The 18,955-nt window shown below is 63.8% G+C and overlaps 5 non-coding genes across 5 annotated transcripts; all 5 read right to left on the reverse strand.

Annotated features, from left to right (window-relative positions):
- Nucleotides 1-688: 688 nt before the first annotated feature.
- Nucleotides 689-807, reverse strand: LOC142868427 (5S ribosomal RNA). Its single transcript, XR_012917429.1, has one exon. It is a non-coding gene; the product is annotated as a 5S ribosomal RNA (ribosomal RNA).
- Nucleotides 808-4,337: 3,530 nt separating this feature from the next.
- On the reverse strand, nucleotides 4,338-4,456 carry LOC142868428 (5S ribosomal RNA). Its single transcript, XR_012917430.1, has one exon. It is a non-coding gene; the product is annotated as a 5S ribosomal RNA (ribosomal RNA).
- A 3,536-nt stretch (nucleotides 4,457-7,992) lies between these two features.
- LOC142868429 (5S ribosomal RNA) lies at nucleotides 7,993-8,111 on the reverse strand. Its single transcript, XR_012917431.1, has one exon. It is a non-coding gene; the product is annotated as a 5S ribosomal RNA (ribosomal RNA).
- A 3,551-nt stretch (nucleotides 8,112-11,662) lies between these two features.
- On the reverse strand, nucleotides 11,663-11,781 carry LOC142868431 (5S ribosomal RNA). The gene has a single exon (XR_012917433.1). It is a non-coding gene; the product is annotated as a 5S ribosomal RNA (ribosomal RNA).
- Nucleotides 11,782-15,332: 3,551 nt separating this feature from the next.
- LOC142868432 (5S ribosomal RNA) lies at nucleotides 15,333-15,451 on the reverse strand. The gene has a single exon (XR_012917434.1). It is a non-coding gene; the product is annotated as a 5S ribosomal RNA (ribosomal RNA).
- Between the last annotated feature and the right edge of the window lie 3,504 nt (nucleotides 15,452-18,955).

Consider the following 18,955-nt stretch of genomic DNA (forward strand, 5'->3'; position numbering starts at 1 on the left):
GCACTTGAGGCTCTGACCCGAGGGGGGAGGCAGGGAGAGGGCAACGTACCCGACCCTAACATTGGTACCCCCACAATACGCTGGAACGACATCAGAGGTAAATGAATAAGAACACAGGGGGGAGGGGGGCACGGGCAACACATGTCACCTTAATACTTGGACTCCCATCATCTGCTTGAAAAGAGAGAGAAAAGAAAATGCAATCATAGAGATAAGAGACACTTTTTAAAGATAATGAATCCGAAGAGAAAAGTAAAAGGAGGCCTGTGGAGCAGGTCTGGGTGTGACTCCGGATCCCCCAACATCAGGTGCCACCACCAAAGATTCCTACGTGTAGCCCATAGAACCCCAAAAGCAACGGGACGAGTTCTGGTCACATACTCCCTCCAAATGACATCCTGGCCTTCTTCTGGAACTCCCTCCCCTCTCAGACTCTCAAGGTTTCCTCCAGCGTGTCGGTTCCCACAGAGCAGACCTTTGGTCTGAGACCTGACAGTCCAGAAGCCACGCATGCTGCCGCGTGACGGCGGTGTCGCGGCTTGGGACAAGAGGAGGCCCCACGGTGCGGGCTGGGGCGCCAGGCACCGCGGCGGGCGCTGAGGGTGGGGGTGACCCCCACCCCGGGCCGCCGCCTCGCTCCCAGAGAGGGGACAGAACAGGAGGCAAAACAAAAAAAAAAAAAAGAAGAAGCCGACGGCACCCGGTATTCCCAGGCGGTCTCCCATCCAAGTACTAACCAGGCCCGACCCTGCTTAGCTTCCCAGACCAGACGAGGTCGGGCGCGTTCAGGGTGGTGTGGCCCTAGACGGCGGAGGGCGCCCCTGCCCCGCTCAAGAAGCCGAGCCTCTCTGCACTTCCCCGCCGCCTCCTCCCGCCCCAGGCCCCGCACCGGCGCTGACCCGCGCCGGGCCGGGCCTGTTGAGTTCACCGGCCGGGTCCGGCGGGCTCCGAGGGACGGGGGTGACAGGCGGGGCGGGGCGGGGCGGGCAGGGAGCGGTGGGCCGGGGTGGGGGGCTGTCTCTCTATACACACACAAACACACACACACACACACTCACACTCACTCACTCACACTCACACAAGATGCGCCTCCACGGCTGGACTCGCCAAGGTGGAGACCTTCCAGCCCCCTTCCTCTCCTCGCCTGGCCTCCTTCCCCTACCCGCCCCCCACCCCCAGCTCGTGGCCGCCCCCGCCGCCGCCCGCCGCCGCGGATTGCGCACGCGCGGATCGCCCGCCCTTTGACCCCAGGCAGGGGCCGCCCTCCCCGACAACCCCTTTCAGCTGGGCCCCCCACCCTGTGGGTGGGCTGCCGCCTATTCCCCCGGGCCCGGGCTGGGGCACAGCGCATGGGGGAGGGGAGCGAGTGTATGGGGCGTCTCTCTCTCTCTCTAGGGATGTGTCCCATGGGTGGGGTGGCGTGGTTTGTGGGGCGCTGAAGAAATCAGTCCCCTCCATCTCCTACCTCTGGAAAACGCCCAAGCCCTTGGAGAACTGCCGGCAACGCGACGGGGGGGGGGGGGGGGGCCGGGACCCTCCTCTGCGTCCTCCTGTGGCCCAGTCCAAGGGGCCTGGGCCTGGCCGGGGCTGCATTGGACCCCGACCACCCTGGCGTGTGGACTCGCTAAAAATCGGCGATTAGATATTGGATTCCAGCTTCATTGAGGTCATTTCACTAATGAGTGCACCGGAAAGAGTTTCCTAATCCATCTGTGAGGGTGGCAACTGAAAGAGAATTTGAAAGCTGACAGAATAGGCGAGGAAAGGCATAGGAGATTTCCACACCCAGTAAGGAAGCCTTTCCCGAAATGGAAGAAAGAAACGAGCAAACAGAAACACCGGTAGCCCGCCAGGATCAGAGTCTGCCCCCGAGAGAAAGTACCCTGACCAGGTTCACCCGTGGGTGGGTGGCGAGCTAGCGGCATTCAGAAGAGCGAGGCCCGCAGTCTGTGCAGAAGACACCTGCACTCGGGTGTGTGTGGCGGCACGATTCACAAGCAGCTCCAGATGTTAAGCCAAGGAGAAGCCAGGGAGTTCCCAACGCCCCAGGTGTCCTCAGCCCACGACTGGCTGCTGGGGGAATGCGAAGCCCGGCTCCTTGTCTCAGAGCGGGACAACCAGGAGGTGTGACGTACACCCCGGGGTTCCCAGGAGGATCAGGCTGAAGCTGGGACTTGGCCTGAAAGTGTCCCCTCGCATGGCCACCCCCTTCCCCTTCCTGCTCCTCTACTCCTGGTGCCCCTCCATCCAGGGGCCAGACCTTAAAGAGTCACCCGCAAGAGAATCCTGGTCCCAAAGGAGCCTTCTGGGGGACCCGTGCTGAGAGAGGTTGTGGGCATGGCCCGCTGGGGCTCTGCCCGACCCAGGGCTGAGAGATGCAACCTCCCAGCTCTGGGTCCCTGCAGGGGAAGCGTTGGCAAGCACAGGGCCAGTCCTCCAAAGGCCCAGGTGCAGGGAGCCCAGGCCAAGCAGCCTGTGGAAGAAGCCACCCCGGGAAGACGACTGCAGGCCACGGCCCTTCCCACCTCCTCCTCCTCCTCCTCCTGCTCCTCCACCCCCCCCCCCGACCTCCCACCCCCCACCCCCGACATGGCGCAGGGCTCAGAGACACCTCAGACACTTGCTACCCAAAGTGCAAAGGGCATCAGTTGCTCCTCCAAACCCCCCCCCCCTGCCCAGCAGACCGCGTTGTCCAGCCAGCCCCCGGGCCTCCCTGGGGTGCCCAGCACAAAAGTGCAGACAACCACCGGACCCTCAATCTCAGTTTTCGGATGTTTTTGCCACTCTAAGGACCCGCAGGCCAGCTGGGCCTTCTGGCAGGACAGAGAGCCCCGGAATCCGACGTGGAGAGCTGGGTGTACGTCCCCACGAGGAGGCGGTCCCCACCTCCGCGGCTCTCCCCTTGCGGGGGGGGGGGAAAGCAGCCACGGGGCCTCAGAGAAGACACCAGGCTGGGCGCCCGCCCCACAGTGGGGGCACGTCCCCCGCAGGCCACTTAGCGACGGCCGCCGGCCGGCGGACGGTTGGGTGGCGCGAGACGCTGCGGCCGCCCTGCTACCGGGTTCCTGGGAGGGCGTCCTGGAACCAGCGTCCACACCAAGCCCTTGGAAGGCCCAGGCGACGGAGGAGCCCCGTCAGGCAGGGGCCGAGGACGGTGACGGCCCGGGCGGGGAGGAGCGTGTCAGGCAGGGGCAGAGGACGGTGACAGGCCGGGCGGGAAGGAGTCAGTCAGGCAGGGGCCGAGGAGGAGACGGGCTGGGTAAGGGTTAGGGTTAGAGTCAGGGCACAAGTCACAATCGCAAAGACCTGGAAGCGACCCGAGTGCCCATCGACCCACGAGTGCGTAAATGAAATGTGGCGCGTGGACACCACGGAGTGCTATTCAGCTAGGAGGAGCAGCGGTGAGAGGGCACCTCTCGTGGTTCTCCTGGCCAGAGCTGGAACCCGTTCCAGTAAGCCAGGTAGCCCAAGAATGGACACACGAGCACCACGTGCTCGCGCTCACCAGCAAATGGGTACGAACCGATGGACACCTAAGTGGACACAGAGGAATCACCTTCATCGGGTGGGTGTCGGGCGGGTGGGGGGAGGGGATGGGCATACACCTCCATTAGGAATGGGGTGGGTGCGCACCGACTGGGGGATGGGCGCACTTGAGGCTCTGACCCGAGGGGGGAGGCAGGGAGAGGGCAACGTACCCGACCCTAACATTGGTACCCCCACAATACGCTGGAACAACATCAGAGGTAAATGAATAAGAACACAGGGGGGAGGGGGGCACGGGCAACACATGTCACCTTAATACTTGGACTCCCATCATCTGCTTGAAAAGAGAGAGAAAAGAAAATGCAATCATAGAGATAAGAGACACTTTTTAAAGATAATGAATCCGAAGAGAAAAGTAAAAGGAGGCCTGTGGAGCAGGTCTGGGTGTGACTCCGGATCCCCCAACATCAGGTGCCACCACCAAAGATTCCTACGTGTAGCCCATAGAACCCCAAAAGCAACGGGACGAGTTCTGGTCACATACTCCCTCCAAATGACATCCTGGCCTTCTTCTGGAACTCCCTCCCCTCTCAGACTCTCAAGGTTTCCTCCAGCGTGTCGGTTCCCACAGAGCAGACCTTTGGTCTGAGACCTGACAGTCCAGAAGCCACGCATGCTGCCGCGTGACGGCGGTGTCGCGGCTTGGGACAAGAGGAGGCCCCACGGTGCGGGCTGGGGCGCCAGGCACCGCGGCGGGCGCTGAGGGTGGGGGTGACCCCCACCCCGGGCCGCCGCCTCGCTCCCAGAGAGGGGACAGAACAGGAGGCAAAACAAAAAAAAAAAAAAGAAGAAGCCGACGGCACCCGGTATTCCCAGGCGGTCTCCCATCCAAGTACTAACCAGGCCCGACCCTGCTTAGCTTCCCAGACCAGACGAGGTCGGGCGCGTTCAGGGTGGTGTGGCCCTAGACGGCGGAGGGCGCCCCTGCCCCGCTCAAGAAGCCGAGCCTCTCTGCACTTCCCCGCCGCCTCCTCCCGCCCCAGGCCCCGCACCGGCGCTGACCCGCGCCGGGCCGGGCCTGTTGAGTTCACCGGCCGGGTCCGGCGGGCTCCGAGGGACGGGGGTGACAGGCGGGGCGGGGCGGGGCGGGCAGGGAGCGGTGGGCCGGGGTGGGGGGCTGTCTCTCTATACACACACAAACACACACACACACACACTCACACTCACTCACTCACACTCACACAAGATGCGCCTCCACGGCTGGACTCGCCAAGGTGGAGACCTTCCAGCCCCCTTCCTCTCCTCGCCTGGCCTCCTTCCCCTACCCGCCCCCCACCCCCAGCTCGTGGCCGCCCCCGCAAACGCCCGCCGCCGCCGATTGCGCACGCGCGGATCGCCCGCCCTTTGACCCCAGGCAGGGGCCGCCCTCCCCGACAACCCCTTTCAGCTGGGCCCCCCACCCTGTGGGTGGGCTGCCGCCTATTCCCCCGGGCCCGGGCTGGGGCACAGCGCATGGGGGAGGGGAGCGAGTGTATGGGGCCTCTCTCTCTCTCTCTAGGGATGTGTCCCATGGGTGGGGTGGCGTGGTTTGTGGGGCGCTGAAGAAATCAGTCCCCTCCATCTCCTACCTCTGGAAAACGCCCAAGCCCTTGGAGAACTGCCGGCAACGCGACCGGGGGGGGGGGGGGGGGGCCGGGACCCTCCTCTGCGTCCTCCTGTGGCCCAGTCCAAGGGGCCTGGGCCTGGCCGGGGCTGCATTGGACCCCGACCACCCTGGCGTGTGGACTCGCTAAAAATCGGCGATTAGATATTGGATTCCAGCTTCATTGAGGTCATTTCACTAATGAGTGCACCGGAAAGAGTTTCCTAATCCATCTGTGAGGGTGGCAACTGAAAGAGAATTTGAAAGCTGACAGAATAGGCGAGGAAAGGCATAGGAGATTTCCACACCCAGTAAGGAAGCCTTTCCCGAAATGGAAGAAAGAAACGAGCAAACAGAAACACCGGTAGCCCGCCAGGATCAGAGTCTGCCCCCGAGAGAAAGTACCCTGACCAGGTTCACCCGTGGGTGGGTGGCGAGCTAGCGGCATTCAGAAGAGCGAGGCCCGCAGTCTGTGCAGAAGACACCTGCACTCGGGTGTGTGTGGCGGCACGATTCACAAGCAGCTCCAGATGTTAAGCCAAGGAGAAGCCAGGGAGTTCCCAACGCCCCAGGTGTCCTCAGCCCACGACTGGCTGCTGGGGGAATGCGAAGCCCGGCTCCTTGTCTCAGAGCGGGACAACCAGGAGGTGTGACGTACACCCCGGGGTTCCCAGGAGGATCAGGCTGAAGCTGGGACTTGGCCTGAAAGTGTCCCCTCGCATGGCCACCCCCTTCCCCTTCCTGCTCCTCTACTCCTGGTGCCCCTCCATCCAGGGGCCAGACCTTAAAGAGTCACCCGCAAGAGAATCCTGGTCCCAAAGGAGCCTTCTGGGGGACCCGTGCTGAGAGAGGTTGTGGGCATGGCCCGCTGGGGCTCTGCCCGACCCAGGGCTGAGAGATGCAACCTCCCAGCTCTGGGTCCCTGCAGGGGAAGCGTTGGCAAGCACAGGGCCAGTCCTCCAAAGGCCCAGGTGCAGGGAGCCCAGGCCAAGCAGCCTGTGGAAGAAGCCACCCCGGGAAGACGACTGCAGGCCACGGCCCTTCCCACCTCCTCCTCCTCCTCCTCCTGCTCCTCCACCCCCCCGACCTCCCACCCCCCACCCCCGACATGGCGCAGGGCTCAGAGACACCTCAGACACTTGCTACCCAAAGTGCAAAGGGCATCAGTTGCTCCTCCAAACCCCCCCCCCCTGCCCAGCAGACCGCGTTGTCCAGCCAGCCCCCGGGCCTCCCTGGGGTGCCCAGCACAAAAGTGCAGACAACCACCGGACCCTCAATCTCAGTTTTCGGATGTTTTTGCCACTCTAAGGACCCGCAGGCCAGCTGGGCCTTCTGGCAGGACAGAGAGCCCCGGAATCCGACGTGGAGAGCTGGGTGTACGTCCCCACGAGGAGGCGGTCCCCACCTCCGCGGCTCTCCCCTTGCGGGGGGGGGGGGAAAGCAGCCACGGGGCCTCAGAGAAGACACCAGGCTGGGCGCCCGCCCCACAGTGGGGGCACGTCCCCCGCAGGCCACTTAGCGACGGCCGCCGGCCGGCGGACGGTTGGGTGGCGCGAGACGCTGCGGCCGCCCTGCTACCGGGTTCCTGGGAGGGCGTCCTGGAACCAGCGTCCACACCAAGCCCTTGGAAGGCCCAGGCGACGGAGGAGCCCCGTCAGGCAGGGGCCGAGGACGGTGACGGCCCGGGCGGGGAGGAGCGTGTCAGGCAGGGGCAGAGGACGGTGACAGGTGACAGGCCGGGCGGGAAGGAGTCAGTCAGGCAGGGGCCGAGGAGGAGACGGGCTGGGTAAGGGTTAGGGTTAGAGTCAGGGCACAAGTCACAATCGCAAAGACCTGGAAGCGACCCGAGTGCCCATCGACCCACGAGTGCGTAAATGAAATGTGGCGCGTGGACACCACGGAGTGCTATTCAGCTAGGAGGAGCAGCGGTGAGAGGGCACCTCTCGTGGTTCTCCTGGCCAGAGCTGGAACCCGTTCCAGTAAGCCAGGTAGCCCAAGAATGGACACACGAGCACCACGTGCTCGCGCTCACCAGCAAATGGGTACGAACCGATGGACACCTAAGTGGACACAGAGGAATCACCTTCATCGGGTGGGTGTCGGGCGGGTGGGGGGAGGGGATGGGCATACACCTCCATTAGGAATGGGGTGGGTGCGCACCGACTGGGGGATGGGCGCACTTGAGGCTCTGACCCGAGGGGGGAGGCAGGGAGAGGGCAACGTACCCGACCCTAACATTGGTACCCCCACAATACGCTGGAACGACATCAGAGGTAAATGAATAAGAACACAGGGGGGAGGGGGGCACGGGCAACACATGTCACCTTAATACTTGGACTCCCATCATCTGCTTGAAAAGAGAGAGAAAAGAAAATGCAATCATAGAGATAAGAGACACTTTTTAAAGATAATGAATCCGAAGAGAAAAGTAAAAGGAGGCCTGTGGAGCAGGTCTGGGTGTGACTCCGGATCCCCCAACATCAGGTGCCACCACCAAAGATTCCTACGTGTAGCCCATAGAACCCCAAAAGCAACGGGACGAGTTCTGGTCACATACTCCCTCCAAATGACATCCTGGCCTTCTTCTGGAACTCCCTCCCCTCTCAGACTCTCAAGGTTTCCTCCAGCGTGTCGGTTCCCACAGAGCAGACCTTTGGTCTGAGACCTGACAGTCCAGAAGCCACGCATGCTGCCGCGTGACGGCGGTGTCGCGGCTTGGGACAAGAGGAGGCCCCACGGTGCGGGCTGGGGCGCCAGGCACCGCGGCGGGCGCTGAGGGTGGGGGTGACCCCCACCCCGGGCCGCCGCCTCGCTCCCAGAGAGGGGACAGAACAGGAGGCAAAACAAAAAAAAAAAAAAGAAGAAGCCGACGGCACCCGGTATTCCCAGGCGGTCTCCCATCCAAGTACTAACCAGGCCCGACCCTGCTTAGCTTCCCAGACCAGACGAGGTCGGGCGCGTTCAGGGTGGTGTGGCCCTAGACGGCGGAGGGCGCCCCTGCCCCGCTCAAGAAGCCGAGCCTCTCTGCACTTCCCCGCCGCCTCCTCCCGCCCCAGGCCCCGCACCGGCGCTGACCCGCGCCGGGCCGGGCCTGTTGAGTTCACCGGCCGGGTCCGGCGGGCTCCGAGGGACGGGGGTGACAGGCGGGGCGGGGCGGGGCGGGCAGGGAGCGGTGGGCCGGGGTGGGGGGCTGTCTCTCTATACACACACAAACACACACACACACACACTCACACTCACTCACTCACACTCACACAAGATGCGCCTCCACGGCTGGACTCGCCAAGGTGGAGACCTTCCAGCCCCCTTCCTCTCCTCGCCTGGCCTCCTTCCCCTACCCGCCCCCCACCCCCAGCTCGTGGCCGCCCCCGCCGCCGCCGCCGCCGCCGCCGCAGCCGCCGCCGATTGCGCACGCGCGGATCGCCCGCCCTTTGACCCCAGGCAGGGGCCGCCCTCCCCGACAACCCCTTTCAGCTGGGCCCCCCACCCTGTGGGTGGGCTGCCGCCTATTCCCCCGGGCCCGGGCTGGGGCACAGCGCATGGGGGAGGGGAGCGAGTGTATGGGGCGTCTCTCTCCCTCTCTAGGGATGTGTCCCATGGGTGGGGTGGCGTGGTTTGTGGGGCGCTGAAGAAATCAGTCCCCTCCATCTCCTACCTCTGGAAAACGCCCAAGCCCTTGGAGAACTGCCGGCAACGCGACCGGGGGGGGGGGGGGGGGGGCCGGGACCCTCCTCTGCGTCCTCCTGTGGCCCAGTCCAAGGGGCCTGGGCCTGGCCGGGGCTGCATTGGACCCCGACCACCCTGGCGTGTGGACTCGCTAAAAATCGGCGATTAGATATTGGATTCCAGCTTCATTGAGGTCATTTCACTAATGAGTGCACCGGAAAGAGTTTCCTAATCCATCTGTGAGGGTGGCAACTGAAAGAGAATTTGAAAGCTGACAGAATAGGCGAGGAAAGGCATAGGAGATTTCCACACCCAGTAAGGAAGCCTTTCCCGAAATGGAAGAAAGAAACGAGCAAACAGAAACACCGGTAGCCCGCCAGGATCAGAGTCTGCCCCCGAGAGAAAGTACCCTGACCAGGTTCACCCGTGGGTGGGTGGCGAGCTAGCGGCATTCAGAAGAGCGAGGCCCGCAGTCTGTGCAGAAGACACCTGCACTCGGGTGTGTGTGGCGGCACGATTCACAAGCAGCTCCAGATGTTAAGCCAAGGAGAAGCCAGGGAGTTCCCAACGCCCCAGGTGTCCTCAGCCCACGACTGGCTGCTGGGGGAATGCGAAGCCCGGCTCCTTGTCTCAGAGCGGGACAACCAGGAGGTGTGACGTACACCCCGGGGTTCCCAGGAGGATCAGGCTGAAGCTGGGACTTGGCCTGAAAGTGTCCCCTCGCATGGCCACCCCCTTCCCCTTCCTGCTCCTCTACTCCTGGTGCCCCTCCATCCAGGGGCCAGACCTTAAAGAGTCACCCGCAAGAGAATCCTGGTCCCAAAGGAGCCTTCTGGGGGACCCGTGCTGAGAGAGGTTGTGGGCATGGCCCGCTGGGGCTCTGCCCGACCCAGGGCTGAGAGATGCAACCTCCCAGCTCTGGGTCCCTGCAGGGGAAGCGTTGGCAAGCACAGGGCCAGTCCTCCAAAGGCCCAGGTGCAGGGAGCCCAGGCCAAGCAGCCTGTGGAAGAAGCCACCCCGGGAAGACGACTGCAGGCCACGGCCCTTCCCACCTCCTCCTCCTCCTCCTCCTGCTCCTCCACCCCCCCGACCTCCCACCCCCCACCCCCGACATGGCGCAGGGCTCAGAGACACCTCAGACACTTGCTACCCAAAGTGCAAAGGGCATCAGTTGCTCCTCCAAACCCCCCCCCCCTGCCCAGCAGACCGCGTTGTCCAGCCAGCCCCCGGGCCTCCCTGGGGTGCCCAGCACAAAAGTGCAGACAACCACCGGACCCTCAATCTCAGTTTTCGGATGTTTTTGCCACTCTAAGGACCCGCAGGCCAGCTGGGCCTTCTGGCAGGACAGAGAGCCCCGGAATCCGACGTGGAGAGCTGGGTGTACGTCCCCACGAGGAGGCGGTCCCCACCTCCGCGGCTCTCCCCTTGCGGGGGGGGGGGGAAAGCAGCCACGGGGCCTCAGAGAAGACACCAGGCTGGGCGCCCGCCCCACAGTGGGGGCACGTCCCCCGCAGGCCACTTAGCGACGGCCGCCGGCCGGCGGACGGTTGGGTGGCGCGAGACGCTGCGGCCGCCCTGCTACCGGGTTCCTGGGAGGGCGTCCTGGAACCAGCGTCCACACCAAGCCCTTGGAAGGCCCAGGCGACGGAGGAGCCCCGTCAGGCAGGGGCCGAGGACGGTGACGGCCCGGGCGGGGAGGAGCGTGTCAGGCAGGGGCAGAGGACGGTGACAGGTGACAGGCCGGGCGGGAAGGAGTCAGTCAGGCAGGGGCCGAGGAGGAGACGGGCTGGGTAAGGGTTAGGGTTAGAGTCAGGGCACAAGTCACAATCGCAAAGACCTGGAAGCGACCCGAGTGCCCATCGACCCACGAGTGCGTAAATGAAATGTGGCGCGTGGACACCACGGAGTGCTATTCAGCTAGGAGGAGCAGCGGTGAGAGGGCACCTCTCGTGGTTCTCCTGGCCAGAGCTGGAACCCGTTCCAGTAAGCCAGGTAGCCCAAGAATGGACACACGAGCACCACGTGCTCGCGCTCACCAGCAAATGGGTACGAACCGATGGACACCTAAGTGGACACAGAGGAATCACCTTCATCGGGTGGGTGTCGGGCGGGTGGGGGGAGGGGATGGGCATACACCTCCATTAGGAATGGGGTGGGTGCGCACCGACTGGGGGATGGGCGCACTTGAGGCTCTGACCCGAGGGGGGAGGCAGGGAGAGGGCAACGTACCCGACCCTAACATTGGTACCCCCACAATACGCTGGAACGACATCAGAGGTAAATGAATAAGAACACAGGGGGGAGGGGGGCACGGGCAACACATGTCACCTTAATACTTGGACTCCCATCATCTGCTTGAAAAGAGAGAGAAAAGAAAATGCAATCATAGAGATAAGAGACACTTTTTAAAGATAATGAATCCGAAGAGAAAAGTAAAAGGAGGCCTGTGGAGCAGGTCTGGGTGTGACTCCGGATCCCCCAACATCAGGTGCCACCACCAAAGATTCCTACGTGTAGCCCATAGAACCCCAAAAGCAACGGGACGAGTTCTGGTCACATACTCCCTCCAAATGACATCCTGGCCTTCTTCTGGAACTCCCTCCCCTCTCAGACTCTCAAGGTTTCCTCCAGCGTGTCGGTTCCCACAGAGCAGACCTTTGGTCTGAGACCTGACAGTCCAGAAGCCACGCATGCTGCCGCGTGACGGCGGTGTCGCGGCTTGGGACAAGAGGAGGCCCCACGGTGCGGGCTGGGGCGCCAGGCACCGCGGCGGGCGCTGAGGGTGGGGGTGACCCCCACCCCGGGCCGCCGCCTCGCTCCCAGAGAGGGGACAGAACAGGAGGCAAAACAAAAAAAAAAAAAAGAAGAAGCCGACGGCACCCGGTATTCCCAGGCGGTCTCCCATCCAAGTACTAACCAGGCCCGACCCTGCTTAGCTTCCCAGACCAGACGAGGTCGGGCGCGTTCAGGGTGGTGTGGCCCTAGACGGCGGAGGGCGCCCCTGCCCCGCTCAAGAAGCCGAGCCTCTCTGCACTTCCCCGCCGCCTCCTCCCGCCCCAGGCCCCGCACCGGCGCTGACCCGCGCCGGGCCGGGCCTGTTGAGTTCACCGGCCGGGTCCGGCGGGCTCCGAGGGACGGGGGTGACAGGCGGGGCGGGGCGGGGCGGGCAGGGAGCGGTGGGCCGGGGTGGGGGGCTGTCTCTCTATACACACACAAACACACACACACACACACTCACACTCACTCACTCACACTCACACAAGATGCGCCTCCACGGCTGGACTCGCCAAGGTGGAGACCTTCCAGCCCCCTTCCTCTCCTCGCCTGGCCTCCTTCCCCTACCCGCCCCCCACCCCCAGCTCGTGGCCGCCCCCGCCGCCGCCGCCGCCGCCGCAGCCGCCGCCGATTGCGCACGCGCGGATCGCCCGCCCTTTGACCCCAGGCAGGGGCCGCCCTCCCCGACAACCCCTTTCAGCTGGGCCCCCCACCCTGTGGGTGGGCTGCCGCCTATTCCCCCGGGCCCGGGCTGGGGCACAGCGCATGGGGGAGGGGAGCGAGTGTATGGGGCGTCTCTCTCCCTCTCTAGGGATGTGTCCCATGGGTGGGGTGGCGTGGTTTGTGGGGCGCTGAAGAAATCAGTCCCCTCCATCTCCTACCTCTGGAAAACGCCCAAGCCCTTGGAGAACTGCCGGCAACGCGACCGGGGGGGGGGGGGGGGGGGCCGGGACCCTCCTCTGCGTCCTCCTGTGGCCCAGTCCAAGGGGCCTGGGCCTGGCCGGGGCTGCATTGGACCCCGACCACCCTGGCGTGTGGACTCGCTAAAAATCGGCGATTAGATATTGGATTCCAGCTTCATTGAGGTCATTTCACTAATGAGTGCACCGGAAAGAGTTTCCTAATCCATCTGTGAGGGTGGCAACTGAAAGAGAATTTGAAAGCTGACAGAATAGGCGAGGAAAGGCATAGGAGATTTCCACACCCAGTAAGGAAGCCTTTCCCGAAATGGAAGAAAGAAACGAGCAAACAGAAACACCGGTAGCCCGCCAGGATCAGAGTCTGCCCCCGAGAGAAAGTACCCTGACCAGGTTCACCCGTGGGTGGGTGGCGAGCTAGCGGCATTCAGAAGAGCGAGGCCCGCAGTCTGTGCAGAAGACACCTGCACTCGGGTGTGTGTGGCGGCACGATTCACAAGCAGCTCCAGATGTTAAGCCAAGGAGAAGCCAGGGAGTTCCCAACGCCCCAGGTGTCCTCAGCCCACGACTGGCTGCTGGGGGAATGCGAAGCCCGGCTCCTTGTCTCAGAGCGGGACAACCAGGAGGTGTGACGTACACCCCGGGGTTCCCAGGAGGATCAGGCTGAAGCTGGGACTTGGCCTGAAAGTGTCCCCTCGCATGGCCACCCCCTTCCCCTTCCTGCTCCTCTACTCCTGGTGCCCCTCCATCCAGGGGCCAGACCTTAAAGAGTCACCCGCAAGAGAATCCTGGTCCCAAAGGAGCCTTCTGGGGGACCCGTGCTGAGAGAGGTTGTGGGCATGGCCCGCTGGGGCTCTGCCCGACCCAGGGCTGAGAGATGCAACCTCCCAGCTCTGGGTCCCTGCAGGGGAAGCGTTGGCAAGCACAGGGCCAGTCCTCCAAAGGCCCAGGTGCAGGGAGCCCAGGCCAAGCAGCCTGTGGAAGAAGCCACCCCGGGAAGACGACTGCAGGCCACGGCCCTTCCCACCTCCTCCTCCTCCTCCTCCTGCTCCTCCACCCCCCCCCCGACCTCCCACCCCCCACCCCCGACATGGCGCAGGGCTCAGAGACACCTCAGACACTTGCTACCCAAAGTGCAAAGGGCATCAGTTGCTCCTCCAAACCCCCCCCCCCTGCCCAGCAGACCGCGTTGTCCAGCCAGCCCCCGGGCCTCCCTGGGGTGCCCAGCACAAAAGTGCAGACAACCACCGGACCCTCAATCTCAGTTTTCGGATGTTTTTGCCACTCTAAGGACCCGCAGGCCAGCTGGGCCTTCTGGCAGGACAGAGAGCCCCGGAATCCGACGTGGAGAGCTGGGTGTACGTCCCCACGAGGAGGCGGTCCCCACCTCCGCGGCTCTCCCCTTGCGGGGGGGGGGGGAAAGCAGCCACGGGGCCTCAGAGAAGACACCAGGCTGGGCGCCCGCCCCACAGTGGGGGCACGTCCCCCGCAGGCCACTTAGCGACGGCCGCCGGCCGGCGGACGGTTGGGTGGCGCGAGACGCTGCGGCCGCCCTGCTACCGGGTTCCTGGGAGGGCGTCCTGGAACCAGCGTCCACACCAAGCCCTTGGAAGGCCCAGGCGACGGAGGAGCCCCGTCAGGCAGGGGCCGAGGACGGTGACGGCCCGGGCGGGGAGGAGCGTGTCAGGCAGGGGCAGAGGACGGTGACAGGTGACAGGCCGGGCGGGAAGGAGTCAGTCAGGCAGGGGCCGAGGAGGAGACGGGCTGGGTAAGGGTTAGGGTTAGAGTCAGGGCACAAGTCACAATCGCAAAGACCTGGAAGCGACCCGAGTGCCCATCGACCCACGAGTGCGTAAATGAAATGTGGCGCGTGGACACCACGGAGTGCTATTCAGCTAGGAGGAGCAGCGGTGAGAGGGCACCTCTCGTGGTTCTCCTGGCCAGAGCTGGAACCCGTTCCAGTAAGCCAGGTAGCCCAAGAATGGACACACGAGCACCACGTGCTCGCGCTCACCAGCAAATGGGTACGAACCGATGGACACCTAAGTGGACACAGAGGAATCACCTTCATCGGGTGGGTGTCGGGCGGGTGGGGGGAGGGGATGGGCATACACCTCCATTAGGAATGGGGTGGGTGCGCACCGACTGGGGGATGGGCGCACTTGAGGCTCTGACCCGAGGGGGGAGGCAGGGAGAGGGCAACGTACCCGACCCTAACATTGGTACCCCCACAATACGCTGGAACGACATCAGAGGTAAATGAATAAGAACACAGGGGGGAGGGGGGCACGGGCAACACATGTCACCTTAATACTTGGACTCCCATCATCTGCTTGAAAAGAGAGAGAAAAGAAAATGCAATCATAGAGATAAGAGACACTTTTTAAAGATAATGAATCCGAAGAGAAAAGTAAAAGGAGGCCTGTGGAGCAGGTCTGGGTGTGACTCCGGATCCCCCAACATCAGGTGCCACCACCAAAGATTCCTACGTGTAGCCCATAGAACCCCAAAAGCAACGGGACGAGTTCTGGTCACATACTCCCTCCAAATGACATCCTGGCCTTCTTCTGGAACTCCCTCCCCTCTCAGACTCTCAAGGTTTCCTCCAGCGTGTCGGTTCCCACAGAGCAGACCTTTGGTCTGAGACCTGACAGTCCAGAAGCCACGCATGCTGCCGCGTGACGGCGGTGTCGCGGCTTGGGACAAGAGGAGGCCCCACGGTGCGGGCTGGGGCGCCAGGCACCGCGGCGGGCGCTGAGGGTGGGGGTGACCCCCACCCCGGGCCGCCGCCTCGCTCCCAGAGAGGGGACAGAACAGGAGGCAAAACAAAAAAAAAAAAAAGAAGAAGCCGACGGCACCCGGTATTCCCAGGCGGTCTCCCATCCAAGTACTAACCAGGCCCGACCCTGCTTAGCTTCCCAGACCAGACGAGGTCGGGCGCGTTCAGGGTGGTGTGGCCCTAGACGGCGGAGGGCGCCCCTGCCCCGCTCAAGAAGCCGAGCCTCTCTGCACTTCCCCGCCGCCTCCTCCCGCCCCAGGCCCCGCACCGGCGCTGACCCGCGCCGGGCCGGGCCTGTTGAGTTCACCGGCCGGGTCCGGCGGGCTCCGAGGGACGGGGGTGACAGGCGGGGCGGGGCGGGGCGGGCAGGGAGCGGTGGGCCGGGGTGGGGGGCTGTCTCTCTATACACACACAAACACACACACACACACACTCACACTCACTCACTCACACTCACACAAGATGCGCCTCCACGGCTGGACTCGCCAAGGTGGAGACCTTCCAGCCCCCTTCCTCTCCTCGCCTGGCCTCCTTCCCCTACCCGCCCCCCACCCCCAGCTCGTGGCCGCCCCCGCCGCCGCCGCCGCCGCCGCCGCAGCCGCCGCCGATTGCGCACGCGCGGATCGCCCGCCCTTTGACCCCAGGCAGGGGCCGCCCTCCCCGACAACCCCTTTCAGCTGGGCCCCCCACCCTGTGGGTGGGCTGCCGCCTATTCCCCCGGGCCCGGGCTGGGGCACAGCGCATGGGGGAGGGGAGCGAGTGTATGGGGCGTCTCTCTCCCTCTCTAGGGATGTGTCCCATGGGTGGGGTGGCGTGGTTTGTGGGGCGCTGAAGAAATCAGTCCCCTCCATCTCCTACCTCTGGAAAACGCCCAAGCCCTTGGAGAACTGCCGGCAACGCGACCGGGGGGGGGGGGGGGGGGCCGGGACCCTCCTCTGCGTCCTCCTGTGGCCCAGTCCAAGGGGCCTGGGCCTGGCCGGGGCTGCATTGGACCCCGACCACCCTGGCGTGTGGACTCGCTAAAAATCGGCGATTAGATATTGGATTCCAGCTTCATTGAGGTCATTTCACTAATGAGTGCACCGGAAAGAGTTTCCTAATCCATCTGTGAGGGTGGCAACTGAAAGAGAATTTGAAAGCTGACAGAATAGGCGAGGAAAGGCATAGGAGATTTCCACACCCAGTAAGGAAGCCTTTCCCGAAATGGAAGAAAGAAACGAGCAAACAGAAACGAGCAAACAGAAACACCGGTAGCCCGCCAGGATCAGAGTCTGCCCCCGAGAGAAAGTACCCTGACCAGGTTCACCCGTGGGTGGGTGGCGAGCTAGCGGCATTCAGAAGAGCGAGGCCCGCAGTCTGTGCAGAAGACACCTGCACTCGGGTGTGTGTGGCGGCACGATTCACAAGCAGCTCCAGATGTTAAGCCAAGGAGAAGCCAGGGAGTTCCCAACGCCCCAGGTGTCCTCAGCCCACGACTGGCTGCTGGGGGAATGCGAAGCCCGGCTCCTTGTCTCAGAGCGGGACAACCAGGAGGTGTGACGTACACCCCGGGGTTCCCAGGAGGATCAGGCTGAAGCTGGGACTTGGCCTGAAAGTGTCCCCTCGCATGGCCACCCCCTTCCCCTTCCTGCTCCTCTACTCCTGGTGCCCCTCCATCCAGGGGCCAGACCTTAAAGAGTCACCCGCAAGAGAATCCTGGTCCCAAAGGAGCCTTCTGGGGGACCCGTGCTGAGAGAGGTTGTGGGCATGGCCCGCTGGGGCTCTGCCCGACCCAGGGCTGAGAGATGCAACCTCCCAGCTCTGGGTCCCTGCAGGGGAAGCGTTGGCAAGCACAGGGCCAGTCCTCCAAAGGCCCAGGTGCAGGGAGCCCAGGCCAAGCAGCCTGTGGAAGAAGCCACCCCGGGAAGACGACTGCAGGCCACGGCCCTTCCCACCTCCTCCTCCTCCTCCTCCTGCTCCTCCACCCCCCCGACCTCCCACCCCCCACCCCCGACATGGCGCAGGGCTCAGAGACACCTCAGACACTTGCTACCCAAAGTGCAAAGGGCATCAGTTGCTCCTCCAAACCCCCCCCCCCTGCCCAGCAGACCGCGTTGTCCAGCCAGCCCCCGGGCCTCCCTGGGGTGCCCAGCACAAAAGTGCAGACAACCACCGGACCCTCAATCTCAGTTTTCGGATGTTTTTGCCACTCTAAGGACCCGCAGGCCAGCTGGGCCTTCTGGCAGGACAGAGAGCCCCGGAATCCGACGTGGAGAGCTGGGTGTACGTCCCCACGAGGAGGCGGTCCCCACCTCCGCGGCTCTCCCCTTGCGGGGGGGGGGGGAAAGCAGCCACGGGGCCTCAGAGAAGACACCAGGCTGGGCGCCCGCCCCACAGTGGGGGCACGTCCCCCGCAGGCCACTTAGCGACGGCCGCCGGCCGGCGGACGGTTGGGTGGCGCGAGACGCTGCGGCCGCCCTGCTACCGGGTTCCTGGGAGGGCGTCCTGGAACCAGCGTCCACACCAAGCCCTTGGAAGGCCCAGGCGACGGAGGAGCCCCGTCAGGCAGGGGCCGAGGACGGTGACGGCCCGGGCGGGGAGGAGCGTGTCAGGCAGGGGCAGAGGACGGTGACAGGTGACAGGCCGGGCGGGAAGGAGTCAGTCAGGCAGGGGCCGAGGAGGAGACGGGCTGGGTAAGGGTTAGGGTTAGAGTCAGGGCACAAGTCACAATCGCAAAGACCTGGAAGCGACCCGAGTGCCCATCGACCCACGAGTGCGTAAATGAAATGTGGCGCGTGGACACCACGGAGTGCTATTCAGCTAGGAGGAGCAGCGGTGAGAGGGCACCTCTCGTGGTTCTCCTGGCCAGAGCTGGAACCCGTTCCAGTAAGCCAGGTAGCCCAAGAATGGACACACGAGCACCACGTGCTCGCGCTCACCAGCAAATGGGTACGAACCGATGGACACCTAAGTGGACACAGAGGAATCACCTTCATCGGGTGGGTGTCGGGCGGGTGGGGGGAGGGGATGGGCATACACCTCCATTAGGAATGGGGTGGGTGCGCACCGACTGGGGGATGGGCGCACTTGAGGCTCTGACCCGAGGGGGGAGGCAGGGAGAGGGCAACGTACCCGACCCTAACATTGGTACCCCCACAATACGCTGGAACGACATCAGAGGTAAATGAATAAGAACACAGGGGGGAGGGGGGCACGGGCAACACATGTCACCTGCTTGAAAAGAGAGAGAAAAGAAAATGCAATCATAGAGATAAGAGACACTTTTTAAAGATAATGAATCCGAAGAGAAAAGTAAAAGGAGGCCTGTGGAGCAGGTCTGGGTGTGACTCCGGATCCCCCAACATCAGGTGCCACCACCAAAGATTCCTACGTGTAGCCCATAGAACCCCAAAAGCAACGGGACGAGTTCTGGTCACATACTCCCTCCAAATGACATCCTGGCCTTCTTCTGGAACTCCCTCCCCTCTCAGACTCTCAAGGTTTCCTCCAGCGTGTCGGTTCCCACAGAGCAGACCTTTGGTCTGAGACCTGACAGTCCAGAAGCCACGCATGCTGCCGCGTGACGGCGGTGTCGCGGCTTGGGACAAGAGGAGGCCCCACGGTGCGGGCTGGGGCGCCAGGCACCGCGGCGGGCGCTGAGGGTGGGGGTGACCCCCACCCCGGGCCGCCGCCTCGCTCCCAGAGAGGGGA

Source organism: Microcebus murinus, unplaced genomic scaffold, assembly GCF_040939455.1.
Source record: "Microcebus murinus isolate Inina unplaced genomic scaffold, M.murinus_Inina_mat1.0 scaf031_hap2_Mmur4.0, whole genome shotgun sequence".
Lineage (NCBI taxonomy): Eukaryota > Metazoa > Chordata > Mammalia > Primates > Cheirogaleidae > Microcebus > Microcebus murinus.